Raw genomic sequence first — 20,000 nt, forward strand, 5'->3', positions numbered from 1 at the left:
GCAAGGTCTAGCCGACTAGATGCTTAAAAGTACAAAACTCACTAAGCCCAGAGCCTACGGCCACACCACACTGAATGCGCCCGATCTCGTCTGATCTCGGAAGCTAAGCAGTGTCGGGCCTAGTTAGTACCTGGATGGGAGACCACCTGGGAATACCAGGTGCTGTAGGCTTTTTTGTGCTCCAAGTTCAGGAAGTGAGCCATTTCACAATTCCCTTTCAAAACTGCAAGGTCTAGCCGACTAGATGCTTAAAAGTACAAAACTCACTAGGCCCAGAGCCTACGGCCACACCACACTGAATGTGCCCGATCTCGGAAGCTAAGCAGGGTCAGGCCTAGTTAGTACCTGGATGGGAGACTGCCTGGGAATACCAGGTGCTGTAGGCTCTTTTGTGCTCCATGATTAGTAATTGCGCAACTTCTCAATTATTTTTCAAATTTGGTATGTTTCCAAAATAATTGTATCCCGTTTTATAGCGGAAATGTTGGACAACATCATGAGGGCTGGAGCTACCTTTTTACATAGAATTAGCATACAGGTAGTGTGTTCATGGGTAATAAATCGACTTTCACATGTAATGCAGTACAGAGAATATTGAGTCCTTCAAGAGGCATGAAAGAAAACCATTATTGTGTTGATTGTTCTCTCCACCTCCCTGCAACAGACACAGGATGGATGAATTAAAGTTATCCTACCAGACATAGGAGTCCTGAATGGGCCCACCAGTCTTATATATCTCGCCTGATCGAGCCTGATCGAGCGATGAGCGTGGTATCATGTTGCAAGTGGCTGCATGGCTTAGCTTACTAAATGCAAATGCATAAGAGTAATATTCTTAGCATTCCTAGAGCCTACGGCCACACCACACTGAATGCACCCGATCTCGTCTGATCTCGGAAGTTAAGCAGTGTCAGGCCTAGTTAGTACCTGGATGGGAGACCGCCTGGGAATACCAGGTGCTGTAGGCTTTTTTGTGCTCCAAGTTCAGGAAGTGAGCCCTTTCTCAATTGCCTTTTAAAACTGCAAGGTCTAGCCGACTAGATGCTTAAAAGTACAACACTCACTAGGCCCAGAGCCTACGGCCACACCACACTGAATGCGCCTGATCTCGTCTGATCTCAGAAGCTAAGCAGTGTCGGGCCTAGTTAGTACCTGGATGGGAGACCGCCTGGGAATACCAGGTGCTGTAGGCTTTTTTGTACTCGAAGTTCAGGAAGTGAGCCATTTCTCAATTGCCTTTCAAAACTGCAAGGTCTAGCCGACTAGATGCTTAAAAGTACAAAACTCACTAGGCCCAGAGCCTACGGCCACACCACACTGAATGCGCCCAATCTCGTCTGATCTCGGAAGCTAAGCAGTGTCGGGCCTAGTTAGTACCTGGATGGGAGACCACCTGGGAATACCAGGTGCTGTAGGCTTTTTTGTGCTCCAAGTTCAGGAAGTGAGCCATTTCTCAATTGCCTTTCAAAACTGCAAGGTCTAGCTGACTAGATGCTTAAAAGTACAAAACTCACTAGGCCCAGAGCCTACGGCCACACCACACTGATTGTGCCCGATCTCGTCTGATCTCGGAAGCTAAGCAGTGTTGGGCCTAGTTAGTACCTGGATGGGAGACCACCTGGGAATACCAGGTGCTGTAGGCTTTTTTGTGCTCCAAGTTCAGGAAGTGAGCCATTTCACAATTGCCTTTCAAAACTGCAAGGTCTAGCCGACTAGATGCTTAAAAGTACAAAACTCACTAGGCCCAGAGCCTACGGCCACACCACACTGAATGCGCCCGATCTCGGAAGCTAAGCAGGGTCAGGCCTAGTTAGTACCTGGATGGGAGACTGCCTGGGAATACCAGGTGCTGTAGGCTTTTTTGTGCTCCATGATTAGTAATTGCGCAACTTCTCAATTATTTTTCAAATTTGGTATGTTTCCAAAATAATTGTATCCCGTTTTATAGCGGAAATGTTGGACAACATCATGAGGGCTGGAGCTACCTTTTTACATAGAATTAGCATACAGTTAGTGTGTTCATGGGTAATAAATCGACTTTCACATGTAATGCAGTACAGAGAATATTGAGTCCTTCAAGAGGCATGAAAGAAAACCATTATTGTGTTGATTGTTCTCTCCACCTCCCTGCAACAGACACAGGATGGATGAATTAAAGTTATCCTACCAGACATAGGAGTCCTGAATGGGCCCACCAGTCTTATATATCTCGCCTGATCGAGCCTGATCGAGCGATGAGCGTGGTATCATGTTGCAAGTGGCTGCATGGCTTAGCTTACTAAATGCAAATGCATAAGAGTAATATTCTTAGCATTCCTAGAGCCTACGGCCACACCACACTGAATGCACCCGATCTCAACTGATCTCGGAAGTTAAGCAGTGTCAGGCCTAGTTAGTACCTGGATGGGAGACCGCCTGGGAATACCAGGTGCTGTAGGCTTTTTTGTGCTCCAAGTTCAGGAAGTGAGCCCTTTCTCAATTGCCTTTTAAAACTGCAAGGTCTAGCCGACTAGATGCTTAAAAGTACAAAACTCACTAGGCCCAGAGCCTACGGCCACACCACACTGAATGTGCCTGATCTCGTCTGATCTCAGAAGCTAAGCTGTGTCGGGCCTAGTTAGTACCTGGATGGAAGACCGCCTGGGAATACCAGGTGTTGTAGGCTTTTTTGTACTCCAAGTTCAGGAAGTGAGCCATTTCTCAATTGCCTTTCAAAACTGCAAGGTCTAGCCGACTAGATGCTTAAAAGTACAAAACTCACAAGAACCAGAGCCTACGGCCACACCACACTGAATGCGCCCGATCTCGTCTGATCTCGGAAGCTAAGCAGTGTCGGGCCTCGTTAGTACCTGGATGGGAGACTGCCTGGGAATACCAGGTGCTGTAGGCTTTTTTTGTGCTCCAAGTTCAGGAAGTGAGCCATTTCTCAATTGCCTTTCAAAACTGCAAGGTCTAGCTGACTAGATGCTTAAAAGTACAAAACTCACTAGGCCCAGAGCCTACGGCCACACCACACTGATTGCGCCCGATCTCGTCTGATCTCGGAAGCTAAGCAGTGTCGGGCCTAGTTAGTACCTGGTTGGGAGACCACCTGGGAATACCAGGTGCTGTAGGCTTTTTTGTGCTCCAAGTTCAGGAAGTGAGCCATTTCACAATTCCCTTTCAAAACTGCAAGGTCTAGCCGACTAGATGCTTAAAAGTACAAAACTCACTAGGCCCAGAGCCTACGGCCACACCACACTGAATGTGCCCGATCTCGGAAGCTAAGCAGGGTCAGGCCTAGTTAGTACCTGGATGGGAGACTGCCTGGGAATACCAGGTGCTGTAGGCTCTTTTGTGCTCCATGATTAGTAATTGCGCAACTTCTCAATTATTTTTCAAATTTGGTATGTTTCCAAAATAATTGTATCCCGTTTTATAGCGGAAATGTTGGACAACATCATGAGGGCTGGAGCTACCTTTTTACATAGAATTAGCATACAGGTAGTGTGTTCATGGGTAATAAATCGACTTTCACATGTAATGCAGTACAGAGAATATTGAGTCCTTCAAGAGGCATGAAAGAAAACCATTATTGTGTTGATTGTTCTCTCCACCTCCCTGCAACAGACACAGGATGGATGAATTAAAGTTATCCTACCAGACATAGGAGTCCTGAATGGGCCCACCAGTCTTATATATCTCGCCTGATCGAGCCTGATCGAGCGATGAGCGTGGTATCATGTTGCAAGTGGCTGCATGGCTTAGCTTACTAAATGCAAATGCATAAGAGTAATATTCTTAGCATTCCTAGAGCCTACGGCCACACCACACTGAATGCACCCGATCTCGTCTGATCTCGGAAGTTAAGCAGTGTCAGGCCTAGTTAGTACCTGGATGGGAGACCGCCTGGGAATACCAGGTGCTGTAGGCTTTTTTGTGCTCCAAGTTCAGGAAGTGAGCCCTTTCTCAATTGCCTTTTAAAACTGCAAGGTCTAGCCGACTAGATGCTTAAAAGTACAACACTCACTAGGCCCAGAGCCTACGGCCACACCACACTGAATGCGCCTGATCTCGTCTGATCTCAGAAGCTAAGCAGTGTCGGGCCTAGTTAGTACCTGGATGGGAGACCGCCTGGGAATACCAGGTGCTGTAGGCTTTTTTGTACTCCAAGTTCAGGAAGTGAGCCATTTCTCAATTGCCTTTCAAAACTGCAAGGTCTAGCCGACTAGATGCTTAAAAGTACAAAACTCACTAGGCCCAGAGCCTACGGCCACACCACACTGAATGCGCCCAATCTCGTCTGATCTCGGAAGCTAAGCAGTGTCGGGCCTAGTTAGTACCTGGATGGGAGACCACCTGGGAATACCAGGTGCTGTCGGCTTTTTTGTGCTCCAAGTTCAGGAAGTGAGCCATTTCACAATTGCCTTTCAAAACTGCAAGGTCTAGCCGACTAGATGCTTAAAAGTACAAACTCACTAGGTCCAGAGCCTACGGCCACACCACACTGAATGCGCCCGATCTCGGAAGCTAAGCAGGGTCGGGCCTAGTTAGTACCTGGATGGGAGACCGCCTGGGAATACCAGGTGCTGTAGGCTTTTTTGTGCTCCAAGTTCAGGAAGTGAGCCATTTCTCAATTGCCTTTCAAAATTGCAAGGTCTAGCTGACTAGATGCTTAAAAGTACAAAACTCACTAGGCCCAGAGCCTACGGCCACACCACACTGATTGCGCCCGATCTCGTCTGATCTCGGAAGCTAAGCAGTGTCGGGCCTCGTTAGTACCTGGATGGGAGACCGCCTGGGAATACCAGGTGCTGTAGGCTTTTTTGTGCTCCAAGTTCAGGAAGTGAGCCATTTCTCAATTGCCTTTCAAAACTGCAAGGTCTAGCTGACTAGATGCTTAAAAGTACAAAACTCACTAGGCCCAGAGCCTACGGCCACACCACACTGATTGTGCCCGATCTCGTCTGATCTCGGAAGCTAAGCAGTGTTGGGCCTAGTTAGTACCTGGATGGGAGACCACCTGGGAATACCAGGTGCTGTAGGCTTTTTTGTGCTCCAAGTTCAGGAAGTGAGCCATTTCACAATTGCCTTTCAAAACTGCAAGGTCTAGCCGACTAGATGCTTAAAAGTACAAAACTCACTAGGCCCAGAGCCTACGGCCACACCACACTGAATGCGCCCGATCTCGGAAGCTAAGCAGGGTCAGGCCTAGTTAGTACCTGGATGGGAGACTGCCTGGGAATACCAGGTGCTGTAGGCTTTTTTGTGCTCCATGATTAGTAATTGCGCAACTTCTCAATTATTTTTCAAATTTGGTATGTTTCCAAAATAATTGTATCCCGTTTTATAGCGGAAATGTTGGACAACATCATGAGGGCTGGAGCTACCTTTTTACATAGAATTAGCATACAGTTAGTGTGTTCATGGGTAATAAATCGACTTTCACATGTAATGCAGTACAGAGAATATTGAGTCCTTCAAGAGGCATGAAAGAAAACCATTATTGTGTTGATTGTTCTCTCCACCTCCCTGCAACAGACACAGGATGGATGAATTAAAGTTATCCTACCAGACATAGGAGTCCTGAATGGGCCCACCAGTCTTATATATCTCGCCTGATCGAGCCTGATCGAGCGATGAGCGTGGTATCATGTTGCAAGTGGCTGCATGGCTTAGCTTACTAAATGCAAATGCATAAGAGTAATATTCTTAGCATTCCTAGAGCCTACGGCCACACCACACTGAATGCACCCGATCTCGACTGATCTCGGAAGTTAAGCAGTGTCAGGCCTAGTTAGTACCTGGATGGGAGACCGCCTGGGAATACCAGGTGCTGTAGGCTTTTTTGTGCTCCAAGTTCAGGAAGTGAGCCCTTTCTCAATTGCCTTTTAAAACTGCAAGGTCTAGCCGACTAGATGCTTAAAAGTACAAAACTCACTAGGCCCAGAGCCTACGGCCACACCACACTGAATGTGCCTGATCTCGTCTGATCTCAGAAGCTAAGCAGTGTCGGGCCTAGTTAGTACCTGGATAGAAGACCGCCTGGGAATACCAGGTGCTGTAGGCTTTTTTGTACTCCAAGTTCAGGAAGTGAGCCATTTCTCAATTGCCTTTCAAAACTGCAAGGTCTAGCCGACTAGATGCTTAAAAGTACAAAACTCACAAGAACCAGAGCCTACGGCCACACCACACTGAATGCGCCCGATCTCGTCTGATCTCAGAAGCTAAGCAGTGTCGGGCCTCGTTAGTACCTGGATGGGAGACTGCCTGGGAATACCAGGTGCTGTAGGCTTTTTTGTGCTCCAAGTTCAGGAAGTGAGCCATTTCTCAATTGCCTTTCAAAACTGCAAGGTCTAGCTGACTAGATGCTTAAAAGTACAAAACTCACTAGGCCCAGAGCCTACGGCCACACCACACTGATTGCGCCCGATCTCGTCTGATCTCGGAAGCTAAGCAGTGTCGGGCCTAGTTAGTACCTGGATGGGAGACCACCTGGGAATACCAGGTGCTGTAGGCTTTTTTGTGCTCCAAGTTCAGGAAGTGAGCCATTTCACAATTCCCTTTCAAAACTGCAAGGTCTAGCCGACTAGATGCTTAAAAGTACAAAACTCACTAGGCCCAGAGCCTACGGCCACACCACACTGAATGTGCCCGATCTCGGAAGCTAAGCAGGGTCAGGCCTAGTTAGTACCTGGATGGGAGACTGCCTGGGAATACCAGGTGCTGTAGGCTCTTTTGTGCTCCATGATTAGTAATTGCGCAACTTCTCAATTATTTTTCAAATTTGGTATGTTTCCAAAATAATTGTATCCCGTTTTATAGCGGAAATGTTGGACAACATCATGAGGGCTGGAGCTACCTTTTTACATAGAATTAGCATACAGGTAGTGTGTTCATGGGTAATAAATCGACTTTCACATGTAATGCAGTACAGAGAATATTGAGTCCTTCAAGAGGCATGAAAGAAAACCATTATTGTGTTGATTGTTCTCTCCACCTCCCTGCAACAGACACAGGATGGATGAATTAAAGTTATCCTACCAGACATAGGAGTCCTGAATGGGCCCACCAGTCTTATATATCTCGCCTGATCGAGCCTGATCGAGCGATGAGCGTGGTATCATGTTGCAAGTGGCTGCATGGCTTAGCTTACTAAATGCAAATGCATAAGAGTAATATTCTTAGCATTCCTAGAGCCTACGGCCACACCACACTGAATGCACCCGATCTCGTCTGATCTCGGAAGTTAAGCAGTGTCAGGCCTAGTTAGTACCTGGATGGGAGACCGCCTGGGAATACCAGGTGCTGTAGGCTTTTTTGTGCTCCAAGTTCAGGAAGTGAGCCCTTTCTCAATTGCCTTTTAAAACTGCAAGGTCTAGCCGACTAGATGCTTAAAAGTACAACACTCACTAGGCCCAGAGCCTACGGCCACACCACACTGAATGCGCCTGATCTCGTCTGATCTCAGAAGCTAAGCAGTGTCGGGCCTAGTTAGTACCTGGATGGGAGACCGCCTGGGAATACCAGGTGCTGTAGGCTTTTTTGTACTCCAAGTTCAGGAAGTGAGCCATTTCTCAATTGCCTTTCAAAACTGCAAGGTCTAGCCGACTAGATGCTTAAAAGTACAAAACTCACTAGGCCCAGAGCCTACGGCCACACCACACTGAATGCGCCCAATCTCATCTGATCTCGGAAGCTAAGCAGTGTCGGGCCTAGTTAGTACCTGGATGGGAGACCACCTGGGAATACCAGGTGCTGTAGGCTTTTTTGTGCTCCAAGTTCAGGAAGTGAGCCATTTCACAATTGCCTTTCAAAACTGCAAGGTCTAGCCGACTAGATGCTTAAAAGTACAAACTCACTAGGCCCAGAGCCTACGGCCACACCACACTGAATGCGCCCGATCTCGGAAGCTAAGCAGGGTCGGGCCTAGTTAGTACCTGGATGGGAGACCGCCTGGGAATACCAGGTGCTGTAGGCTTTTTTGTGCTCCAAGTTCAGGAAGTGAGCCATTTCTCAATTGCCTTTCAAAATTGCAAGGTCTAGCTGACTAGATGCTTAAAAGTACAAAACTCACTAGGCCCAGAGCCTACGGCCACACCACACTGATTGCGCCCGATCTCGTCTGATCTCGGAAGCTAAGCAGTGTCGGGCCTCGTTAGTACCTGGATGGGAGACCGCCTGGGAATACCAGGTGCTGTAGGCTTTTTTGTGCTCCAAGTTCAGGAAGTGAGCCATTTCTCAATTGCCTTTCAAAACTGCAAGGTCTAGCTGACTAGATGCTTAAAAGTACAAAACTCACTAGGCCCAGAGCCTACGGCCACACCACACTGATTGCGCCCGATCTCGTCTGATCTCGGAAGCTAAGCAGTGTCGGGCCTAGTTAGTACCTGGATGGGAGACCACCTGGGAATACCAGGTGCTGTAGGCTTTTTTGTGCTCCAAGTTCAGGAAGTGAGCCATTTCACAATTGCCTTTCAAAACTGCAAGGTCTAGCCGACTAGATGCTTAAAAGTACAAAACTCACTAGGCCCAGAGCCTACGGCCACACCACACTGAATGCGCCCGATCTCGGAAGCTAAGCAGGGTCAGGCCTAGTTAGTACCTGGATGGGAGACTGCCTGGGAATACCAGGTGCTGTAGGCTTTTTTGTGCTCCATGATTAGTAATTGCGCAACTTCTCAATTATTTTTCAAATTTGGTATGTTTCCAAAATAATTGTATCCCGTTTTATAGCGGAAATGTTGGACAACATCATGAGGGCTGGAGCTACCTTTTTACATAGAATTAGCATACAGGTAGTGTGTTCATGGGTAATAAATCGACTTTCACATGTAATGCAGTACAGAGAATATTGAGTCCTTCAAGAGGCATGAAAGAAAACCATTATTGTGTTGATTGTTCTCTCCACCTCCCTGCAACAGACACAGGATGGATGAATTAAAGTTATCCTACCAGACATAGGAGTCCTGAATGGGCCCACCAGTCTTATATATCTCGCCTGATCGAGCCTGATCGAGCGATGAGCGTGGTATCATGTTGCAAGTGGCTGCATGGCTTAGCTTACTAAATGCAAATGCATAAGAGTAATATTCTTAGCATTCCTAGAGCCTACGGCCACACCACACTGAATGCACCCGATCTCGACTGATCTCGGAAGTTAAGCAGTGTCAGGCCTAGTTAGTACCTGGATGGGAGACCGCCTGGGAATACCAGGTGCTGTAGGCTTTTTTGTGCTCCAAGTTCAGGAAGTGAGCCCTTTCTCAATTGCCTTTTAAAACTGCAAGGTCTAGCCGACTAGATGCTTAAAAGTACAAAACTCACTAGGCCCAGAGCCTACGGCCACACCACACTGAATGTGCCTGATCTCGTCTGATCTCAGAAGCTAAGCAGTGTCGGGCCTAGTTAGTACCTGGATGGAAGACCGCCTGGGAATACCAGGTGCTGTAGGCTTTTTTGTACTCCAAGTTCAGGAAGTGAGCCATTTCTCAATTGCCTTTCAAAACTGCAAGGTCTAGCCGACTAGATGCTTAAAAGTACAAAACTCACAAGAACCAGAGCCTACGGCCACACCACACTGAATGCGCCCGATCTCGTCTGATCTCGGAAGCTAAGCAGTGTCGGGCCTCGTTAGTACCTGGATGGGAGACTGCCTGGGAATACCAGGTGCTGTAGGCTTTTTTGTGCTCCAAGTTCAGGAAGTGAGCCATTTCTCAATTGCCTTTCAAAACTGCAAGGTCTAGCTGACTAGATGCTTAAAAGTACAAAACTCACTAGGCCCAGAGCCTACGGCCACACCACACTGATTGCGCCCGATCTCGTCTGATCTCGGAAGCTAAGCAGTGTCGGGCCTAGTTAGTACCTGGATGGGAGACCACCTGGGAATACCAGGTGCTGTAGGCTTTTTTGTGCTCCAAGTTCAGGAAGTGAGCCATTTCACAATTCCCTTTCAAAACTGCAAGGTCTAGCCGACTAGATGCTTAAAAGTACAAAACTCACTAGGCCCAGAGCCTACGGCCACACCACACTGAATGTGCCCGATCTCGGAAGCTAAGCAGGGTCAGGCCTAGTTAGTACCTGGATGGGAGACTGCCTGGGAATACCAGGTGCTGTAGGCTCTTTTGTGCTCCATGATTAGTAATTGCGCAACTTCTCAATTATTTTTCAAATTTGGTATGTTTCCAAAATAATTGTATCCCGTTTTATAGCGGAAATGTTGGACAACATCATGAGGGCTGGAGCTACCTTTTTACATAGAATTAGCATACAGGTAGTGTGTTCATGGGTAATAAATCGACTTTCACATGTAATGCAGTACAGAGAATATTGAGTCCTTCAAGAGGCATGAAAGAAAACCATTATTGTGTTGATTGTTCTCTCCACCTCCCTGCAACAGACACAGGATGGATGAATTAAAGTTATCCTACCAGACATAGGAGTCCTGAATGGGCCCACCAGTCTTATATATCTCGCCTGATCGAGCCTGATCGAGCGATGAGCGTGGTATCATGTTGCAAGTGGCTGCATGGCTTAGCTTACTAAATGCAAATGCATAAGAGTAATATTCTTAGCATTCCTAGAGCCTACGGCCACACCACACTGAATGCACCCGATCTCGTCTGATCTCGGAAGTTAAGCAGTGTCAGGCCTAGTTAGTACCTGGATGGGAGACCGCCTGGGAATACCAGGTGCTGTAGGCTTTTTTGTGCTCCAAGTTCAGGAAGTGAGCCCTTTCTCAATTGCCTTTTAAAACTGCAAGGTCTAGCCGATTAGATGCTTAAAAGTACAACACTCACTAGGCCCAGAGCCTACGGCCACACCACACTGAATGCGCCTGATCTCGTCTGATCTCAGAAGCTAAGCAGTGTCGGGCCTAGTTAGTACCTGGATGGGAGACCGCCTGGGAATACCAGGTGCTGTAGGCTTTTTTGTACTCCAAGTTCAGGAAGTGAGCCATTTCTCAATTGCCTTTCAAAACTGCAAGGTCTAGCCGACTAGATGCTTAAAAGTACAAACTCACTAGGCCCAGAGCCTACGGCCACACCACACTGAATGCGCCCGATCTCGGAAGCTAAGCAGGGTCGGGCCTAGTTAGTACCTGGATGGGAGACCGCCTGGGAATACCAGGTGCTGTAGGCTTTTTTGTGCTCCAAGTTCAGGAAGTGAGCCATTTCTCAATTGCCTTTCAAAATTGCAAGGTCTAGCTGACTAGATGCTTAAAAGTACAAAACTCACTAGGCCCAGAGCCTACGGCCACACCACACTGATTGCGCCCGATCTCGTCTGATCTCGGAAGCTAAGCAGTGTCGGGCCTAGTTAGTACCTGGATGGGAGACCACCTGGGAATACCAGGTGCTGTAGGCTTTTTTGTGCTCCAAGTTCAGGAAGTGAGCCATTTCACAATTGCCTTTCAAAACTGCAAGGTCTAGCCGACTAGATGCTTAAAAGTACAAAACTCACTAGGCCCAGAGCCTACGGCCACACCACACTGAATGCGCCCGATCTCGGAAGCTAAGCAGGGTCAGGCCTAGTTAGTACCTGGATGGGAGACTGCCTGGGAATACCAGGTGCTGTAGGCTTTTTTGTGCTCCATGATTAGTAATTGCGCAACTTCTCAATTATTTTTCAAATTTGGTATGTTTCCAAAATAATTGTATCCCGTTTTATAGCGGAAATGTTGGACAACATCATGAGGGCTGGAGCTACCTTTTTACATAGAATTAGCATACAGGTAGTGTGTTCATGGGTAATAAATCGACTTTCACATGTAATGCAGTACAGAGAATATTGAGTCCTTCAAGAGGCATGAAAGAAAACCATTATTGTGTTGATTGTTCTCTCCACCTCCCTGCAACAGACACAGGATGGATGAATTAAAGTTATCCTACCAGACATAGGAGTCCTGAATGGGCCCACCAGTCTTATATATCTCGCCTGATCGAGCCTGATCGAGCGATGAGCGTGGTATCATGTTGCAAGTGGCTGCATGGCTTAGCTTACTAAATGCAAATGCATAAGAGTAATATTCTTAGCATTCCTAGAGCCTACGGCCACACCACACTGAATGCACCCGATCTCGACTGATCTCGGAAGTTAAGCAGTGTCAGGCCTAGTTAGTACCTGGATGGGAGACCGCCTGGGAATACCAGGTGCTGTAGGCTTTTTTGTGCTCCAAGTTCAGGAAGTGAGCCCTTTCTCAATTGCCTTTTAAAACTGCAAGGTCTAGCCGACTAGATGCTTAAAAGTACAAAACTCACTAGGCCCAGAGCCTACGGCCACAGCACACTGAATGCGCCCGATCTCGTCTGATCTCGGAAGCTAAGCAGTGTCGGGCCTCGTTAGTACCTGGATGGGAGACCGCCTGGGAATACCAGGTGCTGTAGGCTTTTTTGTGCTCCAAGTTCAGGAAGTGAGCCATTTCTCAATTGCCTTTCAAAACTGCAAGGTCTAGCTGACTAGATGCTTAAAAGTACAAAACTCACTAGGCCCAGAGCCTACGGCCACACCACACTGATTGCGCCCGATCTCGTCTGATCTCGGAAGCTAAGCAGTGTCGGGCCTAGTTAGTACCTGGATGGGAGACCACCTGGGAATACCAGGTGCTGTAGGCTTTTTTGTGCTCCAAGTTCAGGAAGTGAGCCATTTCTCAATTGCCTTTCAAAACTGCAAGGTCTAGCCGACTAGATGCTTAAAAGTACAAAACTCACTAAGCCCAGAGCCTACGGCCACACCACACTGAATGCGCCCGATCTCGTCTGATCTCGGAAGCTAAGCAGTGTCGGGCCTAGTTAGTACCTGGATGGGAGACCACCTGGGAATACCAGGTGCTGTAGGCTTTTTTGTGCTCCAAGTTCAGGAAGTGAGCCATTTCACAATTCCCTTTCAAAACTGCAAGGTCTAGCCGACTAGATGCTTAAAAGTACAAAACTCACTAGGCCCAGAGCCTACGGCCACACCACACTGAATGTGCCCGATCTCGGAAGCTAAGCAGGGTCAGGCCTAGTTAGTACCTGGATGGGAGACTGCCTGGGAATACCAGGTGCTGTAGGCTCTTTTGTGCTCCATGATTAGTAATTGCGCAACTTCTCAATTATTTTTCAAATTTGGTATGTTTCCAAAATAATTGTATCCCGTTTTATAGCGGAAATGTTGGACAACATCATGAGGGCTGGAGCTACCTTTTTACATAGAATTAGCATACAGGTAGTGTGTTCATGGGTAATAAATCGACTTTCACATGTAATGCAGTACAGAGAATATTGAGTCCTTCAAGAGGCATGAAAGAAAACCATTATTGTGTTGATTGTTCTCTCCACCTCCCTGCAACAGACACAGGATGGATGAATTAAAGTTATCCTACCAGACATAGGAGTCCTGAATGGGCCCACCAGTCTTATATATCTCGCCTGATCGAGCCTGATCGAGCGATGAGCGTGGTATCATGTTGCAAGTGGCTGCATGGCTTAGCTTACTAAATGCAAATGCATAAGAGTAATATTCTTAGCATTCCTAGAGCCTACGGCCACACCACACTGAATGCACCCGATCTCGTCTGATCTCGGAAGTTAAGCAGTGTCAGGCCTAGTTAGTACCTGGATGGGAGACCGCCTGGGAATACCAGGTGCTGTAGGCTTTTTTGTGCTCCAAGTTCAGGAAGTGAGCCCTTTCTCAATTGCCTTTTAAAACTGCAAGGTCTAGCCGACTAGATGCTTAAAAGTACAACACTCACTAGGCCCAGAGCCTACGGCCACACCACACTGAATGCGCCTGATCTCGTCTGATCTCAGAAGCTAAGCAGTGTCGGGCCTAGTTAGTACCTGGATGGGAGACCGCCTGGGAATACCAGGTGCTGTAGGCTTTTTTGTACTCCAAGTTCAGGAAGTGAGCCATTTCTCAATTGCCTTTCAAAACTGCAAGGTCTAGCCGACTAGATGCTTAAAAGTACAAAACTCACTAGGCCCAGAGCCTACGGCCACACCACACTGAATGCGCCCAATCTCGTCTGATCTCGGAAGCTAAGCAGTGTCGGGCCTAGTTAGTACCTGGATGGGAGACCACCTGGGAATACCAGGTGCTGTAGGCTTTTTTGTGCTCCAAGTTCAGGAAGTGAGCCATTTCACAATTGCCTTTCAAAACTGCAAGGTCTAGCCGACTAGATGCTTAAAAGTACAAACTCACTAGGTCCAGAGCCTACGGCCACACCACACTGAATGCGCCCGATCTCGGAAGCTAAGCAGCGTCGGGCCTAGTTAGTACCTGGATGGGAGACCGCCTGGGAATACCAGGTGCTGTAGGCTTTTTTGTGCTCCAAGTTCAGGAAGTGAGCCATTTCTCAATTGCCTTTCAAAATTGCAAGGTCTAGCTGACTAGATGCTTAAAAGTACAAAACTCACTAGGCCCAGAGCCTACGGCCACACCACACTGATTGCGCCCGATCTCGTCTGATCTCGGAAGCTAAGCAGTGTCGGGCCTCGTTAGTACCTGGATGGGAGACCGCCTGGGAATACCAGGTGCTGTAGGCTTTTTTGTGCTCCAAGTTCAGGAAGTGAGCCATTTCTCAATTGCCTTTCAAAACTGCAAGGTCTAGCTGACTAGATGCTTAAAAGTACAAAACTCACTAGGCCCAGAGCCTACGGCCACACCACACTGATTGTGCCCGATCTCGTCTGATCTCGGAAGCTAAGCAGTGTTGGGCCTAGTTAGTACCTGAATGGGAGACCACCTGGGAATACCAGGTGCTGTAGGCTTTTTTGTGCTCCAAGTTCAGGAAGTGAGCCATTTCACAATTGCCTTTCAAAACTGCAAGGTCTAGCCGACTAGATGCTTAAAAGTACAAAACTCACTAGGCCCAGAGCCTACGGCCACACCACACTGAATGCGCCCGATCTCGGAAGCTAAGCAGGGTCAGGCCTAGTTAGTACCTGGATGGGAGACTGCCTGGGAATACCAGGTGCTGTAGGCTTTTTTGTGCTCCATGATTAGTAATTGCGCAACTTCTCAATTATTTTTCAAATTTGGTATGTTTCCAAAATAATTGTATCCCGTTTTATAGCGGAAATGTTGGACAACATCATGAGGGCTGGAGCTACCTTTTTACATAGAATTAGCATACAGTTAGTGTGTTCATGGGTAATAAATCGACTTTCACATGTAATGCAGTACAGAGAATATTGAGTCCTTCAAGAGGCATGAAAGAAAACCATTATTGTGTTGATTGTTCTCTCCACCTCCCTGCAACAGACACAGGATGGATGAATTAAAGTTATCCTACCAGACATAGGAGTCCTGAATGGGCCCACCAGTCTTATATATCTCGCCTGATCGAGCCTGATCGAGCGATGAGCGTGGTATCATGTTGCAAGTGGCTGCATGGCTTAGCTTACTAAATGCAAATGCATAAGAGTAATATTCTTAGCATTCCTAGAGCCTACGGCCACACCACACTGAATGCACCCGATCTCAACTGATCTCGGAAGTTAAGCAGTGTCAGGCCTAGTTAGTACCTGGATGGGAGACCGCCTGGGAATACCAGGTGCTGTAGGCTTTTTTGTGCTCCAAGTTCAGGAAGTGAGCCCTTTCTCAATTGCCTTTTAAAACTGCAAGGTCTAGCCGACTAGATGCTTAAAAGTACAAAACTCACTAGGCCCAGAGCCTACGGCCACACCACACTGAATGTGCCTGATCTCGTCTGATCTCAGAAGCTAAGCAGTGTCGGGCCTAGTTAGTACCTGGATAGAAGACCGCCTGGGAATACCAGGTGCTGTAGGCTTTTTTGTACTCCAAGTTCAGGAAGTGAGCCATTTCTCAATTGCCTTTCAAAACTGCAAGGTCTAGCCGACTAGATGCTTAAAAGTACAAAACTCACAAGAACCAGAGCCTACGGCCACACCACACTGAATGCGCCCGATCTCGTCTGATCTCGGAAGCTAAGCAGTGTCGGGCCTCGTTAGTACCTGGATGGGAGACTGCCTGGGAATACCAGGTGCTGTAGGCTTTTTTGTGCTCCAAGTTCAGGAAGTGAGCCATTTCTCAATTGCCTTTCAAAACTGCAAGGTCTAGCTGACTAGATGCTTAAAAGTACAAAACTCACTAGGCCCAGAGCCTACGGCCACACCACACTGATTGCGCCCGATCTCGTCTGATCTCGGAAGCTAAGCAGTGTCGGGCCTAGTTAGTACCTGGATGGGAGACCACCTGGGAATACCAGGTGCTGTAGGCTTTTTTGTGCTCCAAGTTCAGGAAGTGAGCCATTTCACAATTCCCTTTCAAAACTGCAAGGTCTAGCCGACTAGATGCTTAAAAGTACAAAACTCACTAGGCCCAGAGCCTACGGCCACACCACACTGAATGTGCCCGATCTCGGAAGCTAAGCAGGGTCAGGCCTAGTTAGTACCTGGATGGGAGACTGCCTGGGAATACCAGGTGCTGTAGGCTCTTTTGTGCTCCATGATTAGTAATTGCGCAACTTCTCAATTATTTTTCAAATTTGGTATGTTTCCAAAATAATTGTATCCCGTTTTATAGCGGAAATGTTGGACAACATCATGAGGGCTGGAGCTACCTTTTTACATAGAATTAGCATACAGGTAGTGTGTTCATGGGTAATAAATCGACTTTCACATGTAATGCAGTACAGAGAATATTGAGTCCTTCAAGAGGCATGAAAGAAAACCATTATTGTGTTGATTGTTCTCTCCACCTCCCTGCAACAGACACAGGATGGATGAATTAAAGTTATCCTACCAGACATAGGAGTCCTGAATGGGCCCACCAGTCTTATATATCTCGCCTGATCGAGCCTGATCGAGCGATGAGCGTGGTATCATGTTGCAAGTGGCTGCATGGCTTAGCTTACTAAATGCAAATGCATAAGAGTAATATTTTTAGCATTCCTAGAGCCTACGGCCACACCACACTGAATGCACCCGATCTCGTCTGATCTCGGAAGTTAAGCAGTGTCAGGCCTAGTTAGTACCTGGATGGGAGACCGCCTGGGAATACCAGGTGCTGTAGGCTTTTTTGTGCTCCAAGTTCAGGAAGTGAGCCCTTTCTCAATTGCCTTTTAAAACTGCAAGGTCTAGCCGACTAGATGCTTAAAAGTACAACACTCACTAGGCCCAGAGCCTACGGCCACACCACACTGAATGCGCCTGATCTCGTCTGATCTCAGAAGCTAAGCAGTGTCGGGCCTAGTTAGTACCTGGATGGGAGACCGCCTGGGAATACCAGGTGCTGTAGGCTTTTTTGTACTCCAAGTTCAGGAAGTGAGCCATTTCTCAATTGCCTTTCAAAACTGCAAGGTCTAGCCGACTAGATGCTTAAAAGTACAAAACTCACTAGGCCCAGAGCCTACGGCCACACCACACTGAATGCGCCCAATCTCGTCTGATCTCGGAAGCTAAGCAGTGTCGGGCCTAGTTAGTACCTGGATGGGAGACCACCTGGGAATACCAGGTGCTGTAGGCTTTTTTGTGCTCCAAGTTCAGGAAGTGAGCCATTTCACAATTGCCTTTCAAAACTGCAAGGTCTAGCCGACTAGATGCTTAAAAGTACAAACTCACTAGGCCCAGAGCCTACGGCCACACCACACTGAATGCGCCCGATCTCGGAAGCTAAGCAGGGTCGGGCCTAGTTAGTACCTGGATGGGAGACCGCCTGGGAATACCAGGTGCTGTAGGCTTTTTTGTGCTCCAAGTTCAGGAAGTGAGCCATTTCTCAATTGCCTTTCAAAATTGCAAGGTCTAGCTGACTAGATGCTTAAAAGTACAAAACTCACTAGGCCCAGAGCCTACGGCCACACCACACTGATTGCGCCCGATCTCGTCTGATCTTGGAAGCTAAGCAGTGTCGGGCCTCGTTAGTACCTGGATGGGAGACCGCCTGGGAATACCAGGTGCTGTAGGCTTTTTTGTGCTCCAAGTTCAGGAAGTGAGCCATTTCTCAATTGCCTTTCAAAACTGCAAGGTCTAGCTGACTAGATGCTTAAAAGTACAAAACTCACTAGGCCCAGAGCCTACGGCCACACCACACTGATTGCGCCCGATCTCGTCTGATCTCGGAAGCTAAGCAGTGTCGGGCCTAGTTAGTACCTGGATGGGAGACCACCTGGGAATACCAGGTGCTGTAGGCTTTTTTGTGCTCCAAGTTCAGGAAGTGAGCCATTTCACAATTGCCTTTCAAAACTGCAAGGTCTAGCCGACTAGATGCTTAAAAGTACAAAACTCACTAGGCCCAGAGCCTACGGCCACACCACACTGAATGCGCCCGATCTCGGAAGCTAAGCAGGGTCAGGCCTAGTTAGTACCTGGATGGGAGACTGCCTGGGAATACCAGGTGCTGTAGGCTTTTTTGTGCTCCATGATTAGTAATTGCGCAACTTCTCAATTATTTTTCAAATTTGGTATGTTTCCAAAATAATTGTATCCCGTTTTATAGCGGAAATGTTGGACAACATCATGAGGGCTGGAGCTACCTTTTTACATAGAATTAGCATACAGGTAGTGTGTTCATGGGTAATAAATCGACTTTCACATGTAATGCAGTACAGAGAATATTGAGTCCTTCAAGAGGCATGAAAGAAAACCATTATTGTGTTGATTGTTCTCTCCACCTCCCTGCAACAGACACAGGATGGATGAATTAAAGTTATCCTACCAGACATAGGAGTCCTGAATGGGCCCACCAGTCTTATATATCTCGCCTGATCGAGCCTGATCGAGCGATGAGCGTGGTATCATGTTGCAAGTGGCTGCATGGCTTAGCTTACTAAATGCAAATGCATAAGAGTAATATTCTTAGCATTCCTAGAGCCTACGGCCACACCACACTGAATGCACCCGATCTCGACTGATCTCGGAAGTTAAGCAGTGTCAGGCCTAGTTAGTACCTGGATGGGAGACCGCCTGGGAATACCAGGTGCTGTAGGCTTTTTTGTGCTCCAAGTTCAGGAAGTGAGCCCTTTCTCAATTGCCTTTTAAAACTGCAAGGTCTAGCCGACTAGATGCTTAAAAGTACAAAACTCACTAGGCCCAGAGCCTACGGCCACACCACACTGAATGTGCCTGATCTCGTCTGATCTCAGAAGCTAAGCAGTGTCGGGCCTAGTTAGTACCTGGATGGAAGACCGCCTGGGAATACCAGGTGCTGTAGGCTTTTTTGTACTCCAAGTTCAGGAAGTGAGCCATTTCTCAATTGCCTTTCAAAACTGCAAGGTCTAGCCGACTAGATGCTTAAAAGTACAAAACTCACAAGAACCAGAGCCTACGGCCACACCACACTGAATGCGCCCGATCTCGTCTGATCTCGGAAGCTAAGCAGTGTCGGGCCTCGTTAGTACCTGGATGGGAGACTGCCTGGGAATACCAGGTGCTGTAGGCTTTTTTGTGCTCCAAGTTCAGGAAGTGAGCCATTTCTCAATTGCCTTTCAAAACTGCAAGGTCTAGCTGACTAGATGCTTAAAAGTACAAAACTCACTAGGCCCAGAGCCTACGGCCACACCACACTGATTGCGCCCGATCTCGTCTGATCTCGGAAGCTAAGCAGTGTCGGGCCTAGTTAGTACCTGGATGGGAGACCACCTGGGAATACCAGGTGCTGTAGGCTTTTTTGTGCTCCAAGTTCAGGAAGTGAGCCATTTCACAATTCCCTTTCAAAACTGCAAGGTCTAGCCGACTAGATGCTTAAAAGTACAAAACTCACTAGGCCCAGAGCCTACGGCCACACCACACTGAATGTGCCCGATCTCGGAAGCTAAGCAGGGTCAGGCCTAGTTAGTACCTGGATGGGAGACTGCCTGGGAATACCAGGTGCTGTAGGCTCTTTTGTGCTCCATGATTAGTAATTGCGCAACTTCTCAATTATTTTTCAAATTTGGTATGTTTCCAAAATAATTGTATCCCGTTTTATAGCGGAAATGTTGGACAACATCATGAGGGCTGGAGCTACCTTTTTACATAGAATTAGCATACAGGTAATGTGTTCATGGGTAATAAATCGACTTTCACATGTAATGCAGTACAGAG

The 20,000-nt window shown here is 47.6% G+C and overlaps 52 non-coding genes and 18 pseudogenes across 52 annotated transcripts; all 70 read left to right on the forward strand.

The window, feature by feature from the left end:
• The first annotated feature begins 52 nt into the window (after positions 1-52).
• LOC138540828 (5S ribosomal RNA) lies at positions 53-171 on the forward strand. The gene has a single exon (XR_011288858.1). It is a non-coding gene; the product is annotated as a 5S ribosomal RNA (ribosomal RNA).
• Positions 172-277: 106 nt separating this feature from the next.
• Positions 278-386, forward strand: LOC138545892 (5S ribosomal RNA; annotated as a pseudogene).
• A 463-nt stretch (positions 387-849) lies between these two features.
• LOC138548638 (5S ribosomal RNA) lies at positions 850-968 on the forward strand. The gene has a single exon (XR_011292431.1). It is a non-coding gene; the product is annotated as a 5S ribosomal RNA (ribosomal RNA).
• Positions 969-1,074: 106 nt separating this feature from the next.
• On the forward strand, positions 1,075-1,193 carry LOC138538409 (5S ribosomal RNA). The gene has a single exon (XR_011286510.1). It is a non-coding gene; the product is annotated as a 5S ribosomal RNA (ribosomal RNA).
• A 106-nt stretch (positions 1,194-1,299) lies between these two features.
• LOC138537641 (5S ribosomal RNA) lies at positions 1,300-1,418 on the forward strand. Its single transcript, XR_011285770.1, has one exon. It is a non-coding gene; the product is annotated as a 5S ribosomal RNA (ribosomal RNA).
• Positions 1,419-1,524: 106 nt separating this feature from the next.
• LOC138549470 (5S ribosomal RNA) lies at positions 1,525-1,643 on the forward strand. The gene has a single exon (XR_011293253.1). It is a non-coding gene; the product is annotated as a 5S ribosomal RNA (ribosomal RNA).
• Positions 1,644-1,749: 106 nt separating this feature from the next.
• Positions 1,750-1,858, forward strand: LOC138544860 (5S ribosomal RNA; annotated as a pseudogene).
• Positions 1,859-2,321: 463 nt separating this feature from the next.
• LOC138537240 (5S ribosomal RNA) lies at positions 2,322-2,440 on the forward strand. The gene has a single exon (XR_011285382.1). It is a non-coding gene; the product is annotated as a 5S ribosomal RNA (ribosomal RNA).
• A 106-nt stretch (positions 2,441-2,546) lies between these two features.
• On the forward strand, positions 2,547-2,665 carry LOC138542391 (5S ribosomal RNA). The gene has a single exon (XR_011290374.1). It is a non-coding gene; the product is annotated as a 5S ribosomal RNA (ribosomal RNA).
• A 106-nt stretch (positions 2,666-2,771) lies between these two features.
• Positions 2,772-2,890, forward strand: LOC138540416 (5S ribosomal RNA). The gene has a single exon (XR_011288465.1). It is a non-coding gene; the product is annotated as a 5S ribosomal RNA (ribosomal RNA).
• Positions 2,891-2,997: 107 nt separating this feature from the next.
• LOC138550802 (5S ribosomal RNA) lies at positions 2,998-3,116 on the forward strand. Its single transcript, XR_011294547.1, has one exon. It is a non-coding gene; the product is annotated as a 5S ribosomal RNA (ribosomal RNA).
• A 106-nt stretch (positions 3,117-3,222) lies between these two features.
• Positions 3,223-3,331, forward strand: LOC138545893 (5S ribosomal RNA; annotated as a pseudogene).
• Positions 3,332-3,794: 463 nt separating this feature from the next.
• LOC138548641 (5S ribosomal RNA) lies at positions 3,795-3,913 on the forward strand. Its single transcript, XR_011292434.1, has one exon. It is a non-coding gene; the product is annotated as a 5S ribosomal RNA (ribosomal RNA).
• Positions 3,914-4,019: 106 nt separating this feature from the next.
• LOC138538421 (5S ribosomal RNA) lies at positions 4,020-4,138 on the forward strand. The gene has a single exon (XR_011286521.1). It is a non-coding gene; the product is annotated as a 5S ribosomal RNA (ribosomal RNA).
• Positions 4,139-4,244: 106 nt separating this feature from the next.
• LOC138541683 (5S ribosomal RNA) lies at positions 4,245-4,363 on the forward strand. Its single transcript, XR_011289684.1, has one exon. It is a non-coding gene; the product is annotated as a 5S ribosomal RNA (ribosomal RNA).
• Positions 4,364-4,468: 105 nt separating this feature from the next.
• Positions 4,469-4,577, forward strand: LOC138542791 (5S ribosomal RNA; annotated as a pseudogene).
• Positions 4,578-4,683: 106 nt separating this feature from the next.
• On the forward strand, positions 4,684-4,802 carry LOC138536798 (5S ribosomal RNA). The gene has a single exon (XR_011284961.1). It is a non-coding gene; the product is annotated as a 5S ribosomal RNA (ribosomal RNA).
• A 106-nt stretch (positions 4,803-4,908) lies between these two features.
• On the forward strand, positions 4,909-5,027 carry LOC138549471 (5S ribosomal RNA). Its single transcript, XR_011293254.1, has one exon. It is a non-coding gene; the product is annotated as a 5S ribosomal RNA (ribosomal RNA).
• A 106-nt stretch (positions 5,028-5,133) lies between these two features.
• On the forward strand, positions 5,134-5,242 carry LOC138544861 (5S ribosomal RNA; annotated as a pseudogene).
• A 463-nt stretch (positions 5,243-5,705) lies between these two features.
• LOC138538022 (5S ribosomal RNA) lies at positions 5,706-5,824 on the forward strand. The gene has a single exon (XR_011286136.1). It is a non-coding gene; the product is annotated as a 5S ribosomal RNA (ribosomal RNA).
• Positions 5,825-5,930: 106 nt separating this feature from the next.
• On the forward strand, positions 5,931-6,049 carry LOC138542133 (5S ribosomal RNA). Its single transcript, XR_011290121.1, has one exon. It is a non-coding gene; the product is annotated as a 5S ribosomal RNA (ribosomal RNA).
• A 106-nt stretch (positions 6,050-6,155) lies between these two features.
• On the forward strand, positions 6,156-6,274 carry LOC138542242 (5S ribosomal RNA). Its single transcript, XR_011290229.1, has one exon. It is a non-coding gene; the product is annotated as a 5S ribosomal RNA (ribosomal RNA).
• A 106-nt stretch (positions 6,275-6,380) lies between these two features.
• LOC138547274 (5S ribosomal RNA) lies at positions 6,381-6,499 on the forward strand. The gene has a single exon (XR_011291121.1). It is a non-coding gene; the product is annotated as a 5S ribosomal RNA (ribosomal RNA).
• A 106-nt stretch (positions 6,500-6,605) lies between these two features.
• On the forward strand, positions 6,606-6,714 carry LOC138545894 (5S ribosomal RNA; annotated as a pseudogene).
• A 463-nt stretch (positions 6,715-7,177) lies between these two features.
• On the forward strand, positions 7,178-7,296 carry LOC138548642 (5S ribosomal RNA). Its single transcript, XR_011292435.1, has one exon. It is a non-coding gene; the product is annotated as a 5S ribosomal RNA (ribosomal RNA).
• A 106-nt stretch (positions 7,297-7,402) lies between these two features.
• LOC138538433 (5S ribosomal RNA) lies at positions 7,403-7,521 on the forward strand. Its single transcript, XR_011286532.1, has one exon. It is a non-coding gene; the product is annotated as a 5S ribosomal RNA (ribosomal RNA).
• A 106-nt stretch (positions 7,522-7,627) lies between these two features.
• LOC138551236 (5S ribosomal RNA) lies at positions 7,628-7,746 on the forward strand. Its single transcript, XR_011294964.1, has one exon. It is a non-coding gene; the product is annotated as a 5S ribosomal RNA (ribosomal RNA).
• A 105-nt stretch (positions 7,747-7,851) lies between these two features.
• On the forward strand, positions 7,852-7,960 carry LOC138542792 (5S ribosomal RNA; annotated as a pseudogene).
• A 106-nt stretch (positions 7,961-8,066) lies between these two features.
• Positions 8,067-8,185, forward strand: LOC138536799 (5S ribosomal RNA). Its single transcript, XR_011284962.1, has one exon. It is a non-coding gene; the product is annotated as a 5S ribosomal RNA (ribosomal RNA).
• Positions 8,186-8,291: 106 nt separating this feature from the next.
• Positions 8,292-8,410, forward strand: LOC138547275 (5S ribosomal RNA). Its single transcript, XR_011291122.1, has one exon. It is a non-coding gene; the product is annotated as a 5S ribosomal RNA (ribosomal RNA).
• A 106-nt stretch (positions 8,411-8,516) lies between these two features.
• LOC138544862 (5S ribosomal RNA) lies at positions 8,517-8,625 on the forward strand (annotated as a pseudogene).
• A 463-nt stretch (positions 8,626-9,088) lies between these two features.
• On the forward strand, positions 9,089-9,207 carry LOC138538023 (5S ribosomal RNA). The gene has a single exon (XR_011286137.1). It is a non-coding gene; the product is annotated as a 5S ribosomal RNA (ribosomal RNA).
• Positions 9,208-9,313: 106 nt separating this feature from the next.
• On the forward strand, positions 9,314-9,432 carry LOC138539258 (5S ribosomal RNA). Its single transcript, XR_011287331.1, has one exon. It is a non-coding gene; the product is annotated as a 5S ribosomal RNA (ribosomal RNA).
• A 106-nt stretch (positions 9,433-9,538) lies between these two features.
• On the forward strand, positions 9,539-9,657 carry LOC138540417 (5S ribosomal RNA). Its single transcript, XR_011288466.1, has one exon. It is a non-coding gene; the product is annotated as a 5S ribosomal RNA (ribosomal RNA).
• Positions 9,658-9,763: 106 nt separating this feature from the next.
• On the forward strand, positions 9,764-9,882 carry LOC138547276 (5S ribosomal RNA). Its single transcript, XR_011291123.1, has one exon. It is a non-coding gene; the product is annotated as a 5S ribosomal RNA (ribosomal RNA).
• A 106-nt stretch (positions 9,883-9,988) lies between these two features.
• On the forward strand, positions 9,989-10,097 carry LOC138545895 (5S ribosomal RNA; annotated as a pseudogene).
• A 463-nt stretch (positions 10,098-10,560) lies between these two features.
• Positions 10,561-10,679, forward strand: LOC138548643 (5S ribosomal RNA). The gene has a single exon (XR_011292436.1). It is a non-coding gene; the product is annotated as a 5S ribosomal RNA (ribosomal RNA).
• A 106-nt stretch (positions 10,680-10,785) lies between these two features.
• Positions 10,786-10,904, forward strand: LOC138538445 (5S ribosomal RNA). Its single transcript, XR_011286544.1, has one exon. It is a non-coding gene; the product is annotated as a 5S ribosomal RNA (ribosomal RNA).
• A 105-nt stretch (positions 10,905-11,009) lies between these two features.
• On the forward strand, positions 11,010-11,118 carry LOC138542793 (5S ribosomal RNA; annotated as a pseudogene).
• A 106-nt stretch (positions 11,119-11,224) lies between these two features.
• Positions 11,225-11,343, forward strand: LOC138547279 (5S ribosomal RNA). Its single transcript, XR_011291125.1, has one exon. It is a non-coding gene; the product is annotated as a 5S ribosomal RNA (ribosomal RNA).
• Positions 11,344-11,449: 106 nt separating this feature from the next.
• On the forward strand, positions 11,450-11,558 carry LOC138544863 (5S ribosomal RNA; annotated as a pseudogene).
• Positions 11,559-12,021: 463 nt separating this feature from the next.
• Positions 12,022-12,140, forward strand: LOC138538024 (5S ribosomal RNA). The gene has a single exon (XR_011286138.1). It is a non-coding gene; the product is annotated as a 5S ribosomal RNA (ribosomal RNA).
• Positions 12,141-12,246: 106 nt separating this feature from the next.
• LOC138541455 (5S ribosomal RNA) lies at positions 12,247-12,365 on the forward strand. The gene has a single exon (XR_011289461.1). It is a non-coding gene; the product is annotated as a 5S ribosomal RNA (ribosomal RNA).
• Positions 12,366-12,471: 106 nt separating this feature from the next.
• Positions 12,472-12,590, forward strand: LOC138547280 (5S ribosomal RNA). The gene has a single exon (XR_011291126.1). It is a non-coding gene; the product is annotated as a 5S ribosomal RNA (ribosomal RNA).
• Positions 12,591-12,696: 106 nt separating this feature from the next.
• LOC138540946 (5S ribosomal RNA) lies at positions 12,697-12,815 on the forward strand. Its single transcript, XR_011288969.1, has one exon. It is a non-coding gene; the product is annotated as a 5S ribosomal RNA (ribosomal RNA).
• Positions 12,816-12,921: 106 nt separating this feature from the next.
• Positions 12,922-13,030, forward strand: LOC138545896 (5S ribosomal RNA; annotated as a pseudogene).
• Positions 13,031-13,493: 463 nt separating this feature from the next.
• LOC138548644 (5S ribosomal RNA) lies at positions 13,494-13,612 on the forward strand. The gene has a single exon (XR_011292437.1). It is a non-coding gene; the product is annotated as a 5S ribosomal RNA (ribosomal RNA).
• Positions 13,613-13,718: 106 nt separating this feature from the next.
• Positions 13,719-13,837, forward strand: LOC138538456 (5S ribosomal RNA). Its single transcript, XR_011286555.1, has one exon. It is a non-coding gene; the product is annotated as a 5S ribosomal RNA (ribosomal RNA).
• A 106-nt stretch (positions 13,838-13,943) lies between these two features.
• Positions 13,944-14,062, forward strand: LOC138537642 (5S ribosomal RNA). Its single transcript, XR_011285771.1, has one exon. It is a non-coding gene; the product is annotated as a 5S ribosomal RNA (ribosomal RNA).
• Positions 14,063-14,167: 105 nt separating this feature from the next.
• LOC138542767 (5S ribosomal RNA) lies at positions 14,168-14,276 on the forward strand (annotated as a pseudogene).
• A 106-nt stretch (positions 14,277-14,382) lies between these two features.
• LOC138536801 (5S ribosomal RNA) lies at positions 14,383-14,501 on the forward strand. Its single transcript, XR_011284964.1, has one exon. It is a non-coding gene; the product is annotated as a 5S ribosomal RNA (ribosomal RNA).
• Positions 14,502-14,607: 106 nt separating this feature from the next.
• On the forward strand, positions 14,608-14,726 carry LOC138536730 (5S ribosomal RNA). The gene has a single exon (XR_011284895.1). It is a non-coding gene; the product is annotated as a 5S ribosomal RNA (ribosomal RNA).
• A 106-nt stretch (positions 14,727-14,832) lies between these two features.
• On the forward strand, positions 14,833-14,941 carry LOC138544865 (5S ribosomal RNA; annotated as a pseudogene).
• A 463-nt stretch (positions 14,942-15,404) lies between these two features.
• Positions 15,405-15,523, forward strand: LOC138537241 (5S ribosomal RNA). The gene has a single exon (XR_011285383.1). It is a non-coding gene; the product is annotated as a 5S ribosomal RNA (ribosomal RNA).
• Positions 15,524-15,629: 106 nt separating this feature from the next.
• Positions 15,630-15,748, forward strand: LOC138542135 (5S ribosomal RNA). The gene has a single exon (XR_011290123.1). It is a non-coding gene; the product is annotated as a 5S ribosomal RNA (ribosomal RNA).
• Positions 15,749-15,854: 106 nt separating this feature from the next.
• On the forward strand, positions 15,855-15,973 carry LOC138540418 (5S ribosomal RNA). The gene has a single exon (XR_011288467.1). It is a non-coding gene; the product is annotated as a 5S ribosomal RNA (ribosomal RNA).
• A 106-nt stretch (positions 15,974-16,079) lies between these two features.
• On the forward strand, positions 16,080-16,198 carry LOC138547281 (5S ribosomal RNA). The gene has a single exon (XR_011291127.1). It is a non-coding gene; the product is annotated as a 5S ribosomal RNA (ribosomal RNA).
• Positions 16,199-16,304: 106 nt separating this feature from the next.
• LOC138545897 (5S ribosomal RNA) lies at positions 16,305-16,413 on the forward strand (annotated as a pseudogene).
• A 463-nt stretch (positions 16,414-16,876) lies between these two features.
• LOC138548645 (5S ribosomal RNA) lies at positions 16,877-16,995 on the forward strand. Its single transcript, XR_011292438.1, has one exon. It is a non-coding gene; the product is annotated as a 5S ribosomal RNA (ribosomal RNA).
• A 106-nt stretch (positions 16,996-17,101) lies between these two features.
• Positions 17,102-17,220, forward strand: LOC138538469 (5S ribosomal RNA). Its single transcript, XR_011286567.1, has one exon. It is a non-coding gene; the product is annotated as a 5S ribosomal RNA (ribosomal RNA).
• Positions 17,221-17,326: 106 nt separating this feature from the next.
• LOC138537643 (5S ribosomal RNA) lies at positions 17,327-17,445 on the forward strand. Its single transcript, XR_011285772.1, has one exon. It is a non-coding gene; the product is annotated as a 5S ribosomal RNA (ribosomal RNA).
• Positions 17,446-17,550: 105 nt separating this feature from the next.
• LOC138542795 (5S ribosomal RNA) lies at positions 17,551-17,659 on the forward strand (annotated as a pseudogene).
• A 106-nt stretch (positions 17,660-17,765) lies between these two features.
• On the forward strand, positions 17,766-17,884 carry LOC138541285 (5S ribosomal RNA). Its single transcript, XR_011289294.1, has one exon. It is a non-coding gene; the product is annotated as a 5S ribosomal RNA (ribosomal RNA).
• Positions 17,885-17,990: 106 nt separating this feature from the next.
• LOC138547282 (5S ribosomal RNA) lies at positions 17,991-18,109 on the forward strand. Its single transcript, XR_011291128.1, has one exon. It is a non-coding gene; the product is annotated as a 5S ribosomal RNA (ribosomal RNA).
• Positions 18,110-18,215: 106 nt separating this feature from the next.
• LOC138544866 (5S ribosomal RNA) lies at positions 18,216-18,324 on the forward strand (annotated as a pseudogene).
• A 463-nt stretch (positions 18,325-18,787) lies between these two features.
• LOC138538025 (5S ribosomal RNA) lies at positions 18,788-18,906 on the forward strand. Its single transcript, XR_011286139.1, has one exon. It is a non-coding gene; the product is annotated as a 5S ribosomal RNA (ribosomal RNA).
• A 106-nt stretch (positions 18,907-19,012) lies between these two features.
• Positions 19,013-19,131, forward strand: LOC138539259 (5S ribosomal RNA). The gene has a single exon (XR_011287332.1). It is a non-coding gene; the product is annotated as a 5S ribosomal RNA (ribosomal RNA).
• A 106-nt stretch (positions 19,132-19,237) lies between these two features.
• Positions 19,238-19,356, forward strand: LOC138540419 (5S ribosomal RNA). The gene has a single exon (XR_011288468.1). It is a non-coding gene; the product is annotated as a 5S ribosomal RNA (ribosomal RNA).
• A 106-nt stretch (positions 19,357-19,462) lies between these two features.
• LOC138547283 (5S ribosomal RNA) lies at positions 19,463-19,581 on the forward strand. The gene has a single exon (XR_011291129.1). It is a non-coding gene; the product is annotated as a 5S ribosomal RNA (ribosomal RNA).
• Positions 19,582-19,687: 106 nt separating this feature from the next.
• LOC138545898 (5S ribosomal RNA) lies at positions 19,688-19,796 on the forward strand (annotated as a pseudogene).
• Positions 19,797-20,000: the final 204 nt, after the last annotated feature.

This window comes from Ambystoma mexicanum, unplaced genomic scaffold (genome assembly GCF_040938575.1).
Source record: "Ambystoma mexicanum isolate Mex_15411 unplaced genomic scaffold, UKY_AmexF1_1 Mex_scaf10, whole genome shotgun sequence".
Classification (NCBI taxonomy): Eukaryota; Metazoa; Chordata; class Amphibia; order Caudata; family Ambystomatidae; genus Ambystoma; species Ambystoma mexicanum.